Below are 13,146 nucleotides of genomic sequence, written 5' to 3' on the forward strand. Positions count from 1 at the left end.
GACAGGATTTTCTGAATTTGGACTTGTCCCATCTTTATCTATCTATGTATCTATCTATGTATCATCTATATATCTATGTATCTATGTGTGCATCCATCCATCCATCCATCCATCCATCCATCCATCCATCCATCCAGCTATCATTTATTTTTGGGTATTTTGAGACAGGGTTTCTCTGTGTAGCCCTAGCTGTCCTGGAACTCAGTCTGTAGACTAGGCTGGTCTCCAACTCAGTTTCTCCTGCCTCTGCTTCCTGAGCGATGAGATTAAATGCGTGCACTATCACCATCTGACATGGACGTGGCCCATCTTCCAGCCATTCCCTGGCTGGGTCTGGATAAAAGTGTTCAGGTTTGGGGTAGGTGACAGAAGCAGTGGAGTGCTATAATGAGTGCTGAAAGGCAAGCTCCTGGTTGTTGTGGACAAACTTGGTAGAGGCTTCAGTCTTATTTTCTAGATAGGTGTTTCTTGATGAGAGCTATAATCACTTTAACCTTATCCTAATAAATAAATTAATTAAAAATTATCATAGAAGTGGGGAAATACTCTTTATTCCAGAATAATAAGGATCAGGGAATGGACCTGTCTGCTTTATAAGCAGGCATAGGAAGAGTCTATTAGTACCAAGAGACAAGAAATATGTATTTGGCAAAGAGGATCCGAAGTATCTACTTGGCTCATAGGGACAGAAAATATCTACGTGGTATTCAGGGACAGGTAGTATTCATTTGGCTTTAGCTGTCAATGAACTTTATTTAGAGTGTGTCCTTGGCTGGAAATTAAAATTACAGAGGGAGCAGATATATAGGCTGCATCTCCATATGCTAAAGAGAGACTTAAACAAAGGCTTCTGCATGTGGTGTCATTCATTGCTAGCTTTGCCCCAGGCCCCATCTCTTAATTCTGGAACTCTGTATTGTTTCCTCTCCTCTTTGAAGTAACATAAAGGTAGATTCCAGTATGTTGATTGTGGAAACACTTTTGGTACTTGCTGTGGTCCTAGAATGCATTCTCTGTGATGGAGAAAAGCTACAGGAAGCAAACTTTCCAAGGACACTGCCTCATCAATATCAGCCTCGGGGCTCCACAGCCTTTACACATTCATCTCTTCCTGTTCTGTGTCAATTTCAATAGTGGGGCTTGCCCTGGGGCTGGAAGAGACACAAGTTTGAAATGAATCAATGCCCTATAAGCCAAGTGCTCTGCTACAAGCAAGGCAGAGCAATTATTACCCAACACGCTGTCCCTGCCTTTTCTCAAGGACAAGCAGACTTGAATCCATCATAGTCCTGCCATTTAAGATGTACTTTCAGCTGCAGTGGCTGCTCCGCACAGCCATCCTTCACTCATACGTGGTGTCACTCATCCAAGAAGGACAATCAGCACCAAGAAAAAAAAAAGAGACAAAGTGCTCTAGTCTAAAAGGTAAACTGAGTCAGGGATGGCATTGCTCTCAGGAAGGAAATGCAGATTTTCTGAAAACTTATCACAAGCATTTTTTATTTCATCTAGACTCTTCCCTTTTTCCAAATAGGAAGAGGAGGGAAGGAGGGAGGGAGGGGAGGAGGGAGGGAGGGAAGGAGGGAGGGAGGGAGAGAGAGGATATATGTGTATGTATGTGTGTAGGGATATGCATGTAGGCATGTGTGCATGCATGTGTATGTACATATGTGTGTGAGTGCTTGTGTGTGTGTGTGCATGAGTGTGTGTGCTTGTCTTCACAGTGGTTTGAATTCCCACCACAGGTGCAAAGAGGTCTTGGTTTCATATCATATATGCATTTCATTAGTCTGTGATAAGGAATGTGAAGGAAACAATGTAGTTTTACCCTGATGTGTTCTTATTCTAATGGTGGGCCATGAACTAGGCAGCAGAGGGTGATCACAGTAACAGGGAGATGTGTAAGCAAGAGTGCCTAGGTAATACTTCCTGCCTGCTACATATGGTTAACTGATCTTGGGAAGCAGCAAGGTCAGAAAGAGGATGTAAAGATGGAGATGGAGGTAGAGCAAGATTCAAGGGCTAGGGGCTTTCTGCAGAGCAATGGTAAGAGTCTTACCCATTTGTGCTGGCTATGTTTTGTCCACTTGACACAAACTTAGACATATTTGGAAGACAGAATATGAATTGAGTAAATGTCTTTATAAGATTGGCCTACAAACAAGTCTGAAATATTTTCTTGATTACTGATTGATGTGGGGAGGCCCAGCCCACAGGAGAAAGTATCCCTGTTGGTCAAGTCTTCTGGAATGTATAAGAAAGAAGGCTGAGCAAGCCACAAGAGCAAATTGGTAAGCAGTGTTCCTACATGGTCTCTGCTTCAGTTCCAGCCTTCAGGTTCCTGCCATGCATTCCTGCTCTGACTTCTCTGGATGCTGGAATACAAGCTGTTAGATTCAATAAACCTATTCATGTCCAAGATGCTTTTGTTCTTGCTGTTTTATCTGAGCCATAAAACAAAACAAAACCAAACAAACAAAACCTAACAAAGACAGAAATTGGCTTCAGGTACATGGGATATTTCTGTGACAGACCTAACCCTGTGTTTTGGGGAGGACTGTGGTGGCATTAAACTTTGGGCTGCAAAAGACATTTAATGTTTAGATTCCAGGGGAATGTTCCTTGGGAACTTGGAAGATAAAGAGTTTTGAGAAAAATGCAGATAATAAAAGCCTAGTTTGTGATGGTTTGAAGAGAAGTTTTGATAACTCCTTAAAGGCATATTGGAACACCTAAATATTCTGAATTCATGGTTCTGAAAAGAATTTCTAACTCTGATCCCTCAGAACTGAAGAACAGGCTGTGATTAACAAAAGACCAGAATCACTGAAGTGAAACCTTTACTTTGTTGGAACAGTCAATACTTTTCAGCTGGGGCTGAAGAATCAGCTGTGATTAAAATGAGACTGGCGTCATTGAGACAAAATCTTCTTGGCAAGTGTTTTCTCTGTCAGTATGCAGAAGCCGTGTTCCAGAGGCAGTCAAGGTTTTCCTCCCATGCTGGCAAATGAACTGTGTAACCTGTGAGAGTCCCCCAGGAGCTGCTGTATTTGAAGGCCTGAAGGGGTCATGGAGAGCAGCTGAAGCTTGATGCTGTGTGGCAGGGCTGGAGTCTCTAAGGAGAGGGCAGGAGAGGCCATTTAGCCTCAGTTGCAGTAGAAATGCCAGGATTGAAGGGGTCATAGAGAGAAGCTGAAGTTTCACACTAGTTGGCTTGATGAAAGTCTCAGAATAGAGTCTGAAGATGCTACTGGTGAAGTTACAGGCCAGTTGCAGTGAAAAACCCAGCACTTTGTAGATGCTTTTACTCTAGGATGATTACCAGGGACAGTAGTGGGCATAGAGTAGGGATAGCCTGAGCCCACAGAGAACCTGCATGTGTTATGGATGACAGAGCTAGAGAAGCAGATTTCTAAGCCTTTGGAGTCCAGAGGATAGGGAGTGAATGTCAAATATCCAACACTTAGCTTCTTATACTATTGAACTTGGGTTTGCTTTGATCTGATGGTAACTGTACCCTGGTTCTTCCTTTTTGAAATACAAAGTATGTAACTTAATTTTTATTTTATGGGAGCCCACAGTTATTTTTTCACAGGTTTTACAGAAATTTCAGATGCTTTAGAGATATTTGGAATATTTTAGAGATACTGGATATTTTAGAAAGATTTTTTTCATATTTTTAGAGTGACTTCTTAGGTTTTTTAAACACTACACAATTAAAGTGGAATCCTTAAAGTTTCTATTGCAATAAAAAAATACAATGACCAAAGTCAGCCTGATGAAGAAAGGAATTATTTCCTATTGTTTTACATTTTAAAGAGTGTGTGTGTGTGATTTAAAAGTTGCAGTATTTCTATTGGTGATGTGGACAGGGGAGAGTTGGCAACCCCTGCCCCCAGCCCCTGCCACCTGTGACAGGTGGGAGAGCTGGCCCTGAATCATAAGAATGAGAGAGTTGTGCCTTCTCATCACCATCTGCAGTACTTGGGAGTGTGGCCCCTGCACTTTCCCTGGGCAACACAATAGAGCTGGCCCTGATGGTGTATGCCAGGGAAAGCTGATCCCGAGGGCATGAAAGGAGAACTGGCCCTATCCCTTGCTCATTGATGCAAGGGGTGATCTGGTCAGGGCAGTGATGTAGAACTCACTCTGGTGGTGTGGACAACAAAGAGCTGGCAGGCTCACCAACCCTGCAACTATCCAGGCCCAGAACCAGGATTATAAGTTGGCCCTCCCCAACATCCCTTCCATCTGTGATCTGGTGGAGCATGGGAAGGGGCTGATCCTGCAGACCCAAAGCTTCAGGATCTCCATGACACAAGGCAACAAAAGGATAACCAAGAGGAATCCCAGTGAGGGTAAAGCATCAACAGTGTAGCAGAAACCAGAGGACTCAAACCAGACCAATGACTCTTTCCAATGAATACTTATGAGTAAAGACAGGTGGATAAAATGGTTTCCTCTTTGATGGAGTAACAGTTTTCTTTGGGACACCAGCTCACAAAAATAAGAACATGGAGACTTCTTGTTAATTATAAAAGCTCGGCCTATAGCTTAGGTTTGTTCCTAACGAGCTCTTATAACTTAAATTAACCAATTTATACTAATCTATGTTCTATCACATGCATTACCTCTCTTCCATTTTTGTACCTCCAGTTTCCTCTCCATGTCCTGCATGCCTACATCCCTCCTCCTTTTCCTTTATCTCTCCAGAAATTCTGTCTGAACTGCTTGCTCAGCTATTGACCAGTCATCTTTTTATTACATAAATCAGAGCAATACACCTTCACACAGTGTACACAACAGCGTGACTCACTGTCACACAACAGCTTCCATAATAAGACTGATTTTTATTTTTTTTCTCCTCTTTTCTCTTACATTTTATTTTATTTTGGGGAGAGAATTTCAAAGGCAGAGGGGGCATATACTGGGGTGGGGAAATGAATGGAATTGAGATGCATGATATGAAAGACACAAAGAATAACTAAAAAGAAAGTTTAAAAAAAGTTGCAACGTTTTGTATTGTGATATTGTTATACTTTTATATCTTGGAGATAGATAAAAAAGGAAAGATTATAGCTTAATAAGTCATGTGTTTGTGTATCGATTGTGTTGGTTGGTTTCTGTCAACTTTTGACACAAAACTAGAGATATCTGAGAAGAGAGAAACATAATTATGAAAATGTCTACATAGACTGGCCTGTAGACAAGTCTATGAGGTATTGTCTTAATTAATGCTTGGTGTGGAGGGGAGTGGTCATCCCAAAGTGGGCAGTGCCACCTCTGGGCAAGGGGTCCTGAATGGTTTAGCAGATTGAGCAAATCATGAAAGCAAGCAGGTAAGTAGAACTCTTTTATGGTTTCTGTCTTGAGTTCCTGCCTTGACTTCCCTCAGTGATGGAGTATGAACTGAGAGTTGTAAGAAAAAATAAACTCTTTCTTTCCCAAGCTGATTTTGGCCATAATGTTATATAACCAACCACATCAGAAACTAAGACAGTCCCTATGTTGTCCCAGGAAAATCATGGAAGAATTTTGGGAGTCTGTAACTTGCTACCTTCAATGTTCCTTCCAAGTGGAGATTTCCTGAATGTTTCCTATCTTATTAAATGTTTTATGAATTGAGTTGTGAAATATGTTATCCATTTTATCTCTTTTTAAATAAAATATGTTTGGCAAAAAGATAACTATATTTATATCTGAATTCTAACCATTCTCAGTTCATACTTGTTTCATGTTGTCATGAGTTGTGATATTTGTATTTTTGGCAACTGTTCTTCTGACTAAAAAGGGAAACTTATTTTCTTTGTTTATTTTTATCCTTTCAACAGTGGATACAGTTAGAATATCCACAAAGGTACTGTTCAAGATGATATCATGTGTCCTTCACAATCTCTTTTACAAGAGCCCATTTGTACTTTACCATGAAGGAGAAATCAGTAAGCGCATTGATTAAATACATCTGTGTTAACTTCAGAGTCAGCAGAATGCCTGGTGTCACATTAGCAAAATAAGTCAAAACACTTCCTTCTTTGAGTAGATTAATCAAGAGCGAGCATGTGTCTGAATTCTGTTTCTGTCCTTGTGTCTTCTGTCTGTTTCCTGGCTGTTGCATGAGTCTGATTCTGCCTGAATGCTATCTTGTTTGTCTCTATGTCTGTCTCTTTTTTTGTGTCTCTAATAAAAGGCTTTTGCTCTGTATTTATTTTAACAGAACAAAGGAAGGCATCATGGGGAAATAATGAGGCATATTTTACGGAACATAACAGAATGAGGGATGATATGTTATAGACTTTGACTAACCACAAATTGCTCAAATATCAAGAAAGCCAAGGCAATATTACCAAGAATTATCTGTATGGTGCTTTTAATATTTATGGTGAATATTTGTTCAACTTATTTGTCAATTTCAGCATTTATAACATACATACATATATTCATATAATACAGGACATACAAGCATGGTTTGTTCTCTGGCTATGGAACATAGATGAGTACATAATTTAAGAGTTAACTATGCATTACTTTCTGTTTTAAATAATAATTATGTGGGAGAGCCTAGGCAAGTAAGGATACTTGTTAATTGTTCTCTTAAAAGCAGATTAAACAAAGAGTCTGAGTACATAGTAGAATATCATTCTGAAGTGTTCCTAAGGTACTTTATTAACTCTGGCTGTGAGGTACAGCAAAAGTTACAGTCTCTCAGAATATAAGAGATGTTTCCATTTTAGTGGATCACCACATCCACGTACCTTGGTGACGAACTTTATGTCAACTTGACACAACTAGAGTTATCTGAAAAGAGGGAACCTCAACTGAGAAAATTATTCCATAATATCAGGCTTTAGGGCATTTTCTTAATTAATAATTGATATGGGAGGCACTGCCCATTATAGTCAGTTGCCATACCTGGGCTGGTGGTCCAGGGTGCTATTATAAAGCAGGCTGGGCAATCCATGATGAGTAAGACAGTAAGCAGTACCCCTCAATGGATTCATCATCAATTCCTGTCTCCAGGCTCCTTCCATGTTTGAATTCCTGCCCTTGCTGCTTTTGATGATGATCTATTATATGGAACTGTGAGCAGTAGTAACCATGGTGCTTCATTACAGTAACTGTGAGAAGTAGCAACTCTAACTAAGAATGTATCCAATGCTGATGGCTGCTTTGTTCTGTGTTAATCTTAAATGCAGACACTATCTAGGCAGTCCAAAATGTATGTAAGATTAAATGACCTTGGTATATGTGAACCATCCCCCTGACACTCAGACACCCAGTAATGATGAGAATCTCAGTGACAAAGCCTACCGGGTCAGAAGGAAAAGGCTAACTCTGTAGACCCACCTGGCCATTGAATTGAATTGATTTTGTGGTAGTTGTTGTTCCAGGGAAAGCAGAGTCCTTGCTGATTTTCTAGATTATAATATCTCTGAATAAAGGAAAAAAGGAACTTATAATACTTTGTGAACAGAAAAAAAAGGAACTTATAATTCTTTGTGAATATAACCTAAGGAGATCAGAAAGAATTGTCAAGATATTGTTACCTGAGCCAAGGATAGAACCTCCCCTCTGGTCTCCACTGTAAGAGAGTCTGGGGCAAGCCATGTTCTAAGAATATGGAGATGAAGCCAAGGGAGAGATAAGGAAATATGTTCTAGACAACTATAAACAAACAATTCTTGTGAAATCTCTATTCGGAAGAGCTGATCAAAGAGAATTGAAGTAAAACATAAGATACAAGAACGGAAATGAGATATACAAGCTGGAAATGTGAGGTTGAAGTTAGAAGCTGGGAAAGGCAGATGTTATCATCAGAGATTTTAATGACCCACATTCAGTCTGACTTAAATAAAAGAGGAACCAGGAAGATGACTCAGTGGGTAAAGCTGTTTTCTCCACAAAGCCCAATGACCTGAATTTCATCCCAAGAACCCACATGAAGAGGGGAGGAAAAATGTTTAACCTGACCTCCATATGTGTGCCATCACATACATGAAAATGCAAACACATTTAGGAGCACATGCACACAAAACAACAACAATACACATGTTTTAAAAGCTTTTGAGAGATGGAGAAATGATAACTACAATGATGTTCAAACTTGAGTGTCACCATAAGAGGCAGAGAAAGGCCAGGTGGCCTAGCATATATGAGTTCCAGGCATAAAAAGAGACTAATTCAAACAAGAGGGAAGATGAGGACTGTGGGATGACTCATCCCTAATAGGTTTGAGGGCCAGCTGGCCCAAACCAGTAAAAAAGATACTTTCTGAAAGCCAAGCTGGGTCTACCTAAGGGCCTTAGCAACAGCAGCTGAGACATGATCTGGAGATGACCTGGACCAATGAGAGGCAGCCATGTTACTCCAGGAGATGCATATTCATCAGACCTCCCCCCAGGGTGGGGTGAAAGATATATAAGGCTTGCTTCTTCCTGAATAAACTGAGTTTGCTGTTTTGACATTCTCCCAGAGCCTATGTCATTGAATCTGCGCCTACTTGCCCCCCTCCCACAAAGGGAACAACAGCAGAGGACCCTGCTACAGAGGACAGAGGTTGTCTTTGGACCTTCACACCTGTACTGTGGTACATGTATGGCTGTGCTCAGACAAACACACAAGATTGAAGGAAAAAATATAGAAAAACAGGGGCAGTCTAGATGCTTCTAATCGATGCCTTGGAGATATTTGTGGGGCAGTTTTTAACTAAGAGAGAAGAAATGGTTCCTTTTTTGAACTAAACAGTTTAAGACTGAAAATGGCAGGGATGCAATGACTATCATTTATCTAACAAATACCTAACATTCTCTCTTCTTGCCAAATGTATTTGACTTAGTTCATTAGACTCAGTCTCATGCTGTTAAGCATTATGATCAAGGCAGTCCAATAGAAATGTTGGCTGGATCATCTCATGATGGGCAGCTGGGATGAGCATCCATGATACTAGACAGTACTGAGTCAGTATTAAGGGTTGTTCCAGGGATTTGTAATAATAGATCATTTATATTGTGTTGGCAGAACAGCTTACAGCAGTTCTTTGATATAGTCTGAGTTTATTCTGCAGGCTGCTAGAAGGTTCTATGCATATTAAAGAAAAGCAAGTCAGGATTCTGATGTGGCTATGCTCTTGCTTTTATAAGATGCTCTGAAGACTATGATTTGTCTTCCTCTGATGTGGTATTCTCCCAAAGTAGATGAGCCACTTACAATGCTTATAAATATTCCATAGCTCAGTGACAGATTTCCAAATGATCTCATCAAAGTGTCAAATATGAAAAAATCAGGGATGTACAGAAAGGCATCAAGAAAAAAACTTACAATTACTATTCATAGACAATTGCTCTTGACATTGAAGCAAATCACTTTTTAGCCCATGTATATCTTTGTATTTTATTTACATGGAGATAAGAATGGCAAAGAATCTTCGTAGGTGTTAGGCTTTTAATGCGTCTCGGGGACCAGGTAAGTCTGTGACATTTTACTTTGACCTGCGTTCACCTCACATGTCCAACATCAAATAACCTTTAAAATCTAGCACCAATAGTCATGATGGAAATGCATGTCAAAGAAGAAATGTAGAAAAAAATATGTTCTGTGAACATCTGTTCTCCCATAGCGATTTCCAAGGAATTGAAATTCGGGGCTGTCTGAGAGATCTCAGAATGACCCTGTGTTAAAGATATCTTAAAATGTGATGGCTTGAGGCTCACCTAATGAGAACAGCCTTTTTCATAAAATATTCTTGAATAAAGTAAAAGGAAATTGATCAACAAGGCAGATACTTTAGGCAATAGAAAACTGTATAAACTGTATATACATATATATGTATATATATGCATACATACAGGACTATATATAATATATATACATGCAAATCTGTATACATTATATATATAACAATATTCCATGTCTGCTAATTATGGTGGTCTACATAAATAGGAAGTGAGATGGAAAGTAGACTTTTCAATTAACCAGCAAAGTGGTTATAGCCTATGCTAGCACATACATGGAAGTTATCAATGAAGGCTTGGAGCTATATTATCTCCAAGAAGTAAAAGAAATATTTTTCTAAACATTAACTGACCTTTATAATAAGCAAAGACTAAACGATATACATATAATAAACAGACTTCACAGAGGAGTCTAGAAAAAGCCATGCAACAAGTAACATTAGCAAAATAACAACCTTTAACAGTCCATACACAACCAGTAGAGTCTTTTTTCCAAAGTTGAGTTGAATTGTTTGCAATGCTTGATTTTTGACAAAAATACAGTAAATAGCATATGTAAAATCTATAAATGGGCTGCAAATCATTCATTCAAAAGTCAAGATTGTCTGGCCAATGCAGGCAAAGAAACAAAAAAAGTGACAGAAATTTTTCTTTAGGAAACACAGACTTTAAAATTGTTAGTCAAAAATTTAATCAGTCATTGTGGATGTGTTTGATCAAAATATAGGAAGAAAATATTAAGCAAGATGAATACAACTATAAAAATCTATGGGACTATTAATGGGGCCATAAATTTAAGTAGTATTACATAATGGGGTTCCACGATTTTGTGGGAAAGAGAAACTATAGCTAGAGAAGACATGGAAATAATAGACAGATGGATTGATTACTGATGATAGATAGATAGATACTTGATAAATAAATGATAGATAGAAGATAGATATGGCAATGATAGATATAGGTAATATTTGACAGTTCTTAGGTAGATAGATAGACAGATAGACAGATAGACAGACAGACAGACAGACAGATAGATAGATAGATAGTCAAAATGGGGTTAACCCATAACAGACAAAAGTACCCCTACTGGCTACTGGAAGCAAAAAGATAAAAAGCCCAGTGACAGGAATGGATTATCTATATGGGGGTCATTGGCCAGTAAGTTACCAAAAACCCAATAACCCTACAGCTCTTGGTTACTACTGATAACTAGAGACACCTGTCAATAAAGATACCACGTAGTTTAGTCCCAGAACATGTAGAAATAATGCCCATACTGTCCTGAAAGCTTCATCCCTGGTTTTCATAGTTCTGGAAGGTGTTATGTATGTTACTCGAGGAGAAAAGTAATCATCAGCTTACCCAAGAGTGAGCCCTGTGTGCTACTATAATAGTCAGACTGACAAAACATACTCACTGTTGCAATACTGGCACAAACAATGTGAGAGTAACTAACTGGTTTCTGATTAGATTTAAAGATTGCCCAAAAATCAGGCCAGAAATCGATGGCTAAGACAGATCATAGACCCTAGTAAAGAAACTTTTACTATTATTCTACTAAATGTACATAGAATTAAGCCACTAGTTAATGACATGTAGATTAATGCATTTCTCAAACTTCATCAGAGAAGCTTTTGTTTGCAGAAGATAATGATTATAAAAGAAACCAATAGCTGGCTGAAGTACAGAGAACAAAAGATTTTTAAAAATGTCTATCTCTAAATGGGAGGCATATACTGCACCTCCTTCTTTAAAGACTTGGGGATCATTTCAGAAGAGGGACTGGCAGCCAGTCCTTACTATTCCTAGAGGGGTTCTGTAATCTCATCACGGACACTGCCTAACCCATATTAAATCCTTGTTCCCTGAGATAAATTTATTATCTAAATATATTATATGGATTATTCACATAATTTATAAACACAATTTATTCTGATGGACTCTATTTTCCTTATCTCATAAGAGGGAAAATTAGGTTCAAAAACATAAAGTGATTTGCCTGAGGTAGAAGCACCATAGGTAAGATTAAAGTGCCATAAAACTGGACCCAAATCTAGAGCCTTGTCATCTTTACCCTATAATATACTACTGCTTGTCCACTACTGCTTGTGCCTTGTGGGTAGTCTGCATGAGAGCATAACATAGAAAGCACTGTGCTGCCTTCCCCACTTCACTTGGGAATAGGCATGTTGGGTGACTGATTTAGGGGGCCACTATGGGCATGCCATCATTTGTGGCAAAAGAACCGCCAATTTACTTAGAAGGTACAGTAACACAAATGTCCAACCACAACATTTGGATGTAGCTCGAGTTTTTCTGCCTGGCCCACAGTCAGGACAAATCTCTGTCACCCGCCAGTCCCACAGCCGCTCAGACCCAACCAAGTAAACACAGAGACTTATATTGCATACAAACTGTATGGTCGTGGCAGGCTTCTTGCTAACTGTTCTTACAGCTTAAATTAATCCATTTCCATAATCTATACCTTGCCACGTGGCTGGTGGCTTACCGGCATCTTCACATGCTGCTGGTCATGGCGGCGGCTGCAGTGTCTCTCCGCCTCAGCCTTCCGCTTCCCAGAATTCTCCTCTCTCCTTGTCCCTCCTACTTCCTGCCTGGCAACTTACTTCCTGCCTGGTCACTGGCCATCAGTGTTTTATTTATTGACCAATCAGAGCAACAGATTTGACATACAGGCCATCCCACAGCACTTCCCCTTTTCTTTTTTTAAAAAGGAAGGTTTTAACTTTTACACATCTCCAAAGCCAGCTTGGTATATTTGGGAATTTGGGCGTAGCTTCTCTTACTACTTCCTGCTGGAGGGAGGCGCTGTATCTTATGGGGACACAAAGAAAATTTTAGGATCATGGAGTAGTCCGTGAGACTGTATTGTCTGAGCCAGTTGCCTTGAAACGATTCTGGATGTTGGATCATCTGGGCCATGGTGTCATTGGAGACCTTTCAGGTGGTCTTGGCTGGTCAAACCTGATGTATCTTAATCTGGAACAAATCCATAGCCTCTGGCTTTCTGTAGAAACAAAAGCAGAGCCTCCTTTCCAAAGCAACATATCCTTACATCCAAATTTTGTAGTCAAGGTACCTTTAAAATATACATTTTGGCATAACTCAACAGCTTTTTCAATCAAATGTTTTTCTTCAGTTACAAATATCAAAGAGAACATAATCCAGATTCTCTGTGTGGTAGCCATCTTTATGTGGCTTATGTTTTATATTACCTTGAGCCTATTGCTTTAAACTGCAGCCTTCTTAGCACTGTGGCTGCTGGCTCCACCCACTTCAGCTTCCCAACATGGCGGTGGTATGTTTTCCGCCAGCTCTGGGAGTCATCGTGGGTCTGTGCTTTTATCCAAGCGCGTGTAGCCCAGAAACCTCTTTTTGTTTTGTACTAGCAAAGGCT

Source organism: Peromyscus leucopus, chromosome 15, assembly GCF_004664715.2.
Source record: "Peromyscus leucopus breed LL Stock chromosome 15, UCI_PerLeu_2.1, whole genome shotgun sequence".
NCBI lineage: Eukaryota > Metazoa > Chordata > Mammalia > Rodentia > Cricetidae > Peromyscus > Peromyscus leucopus.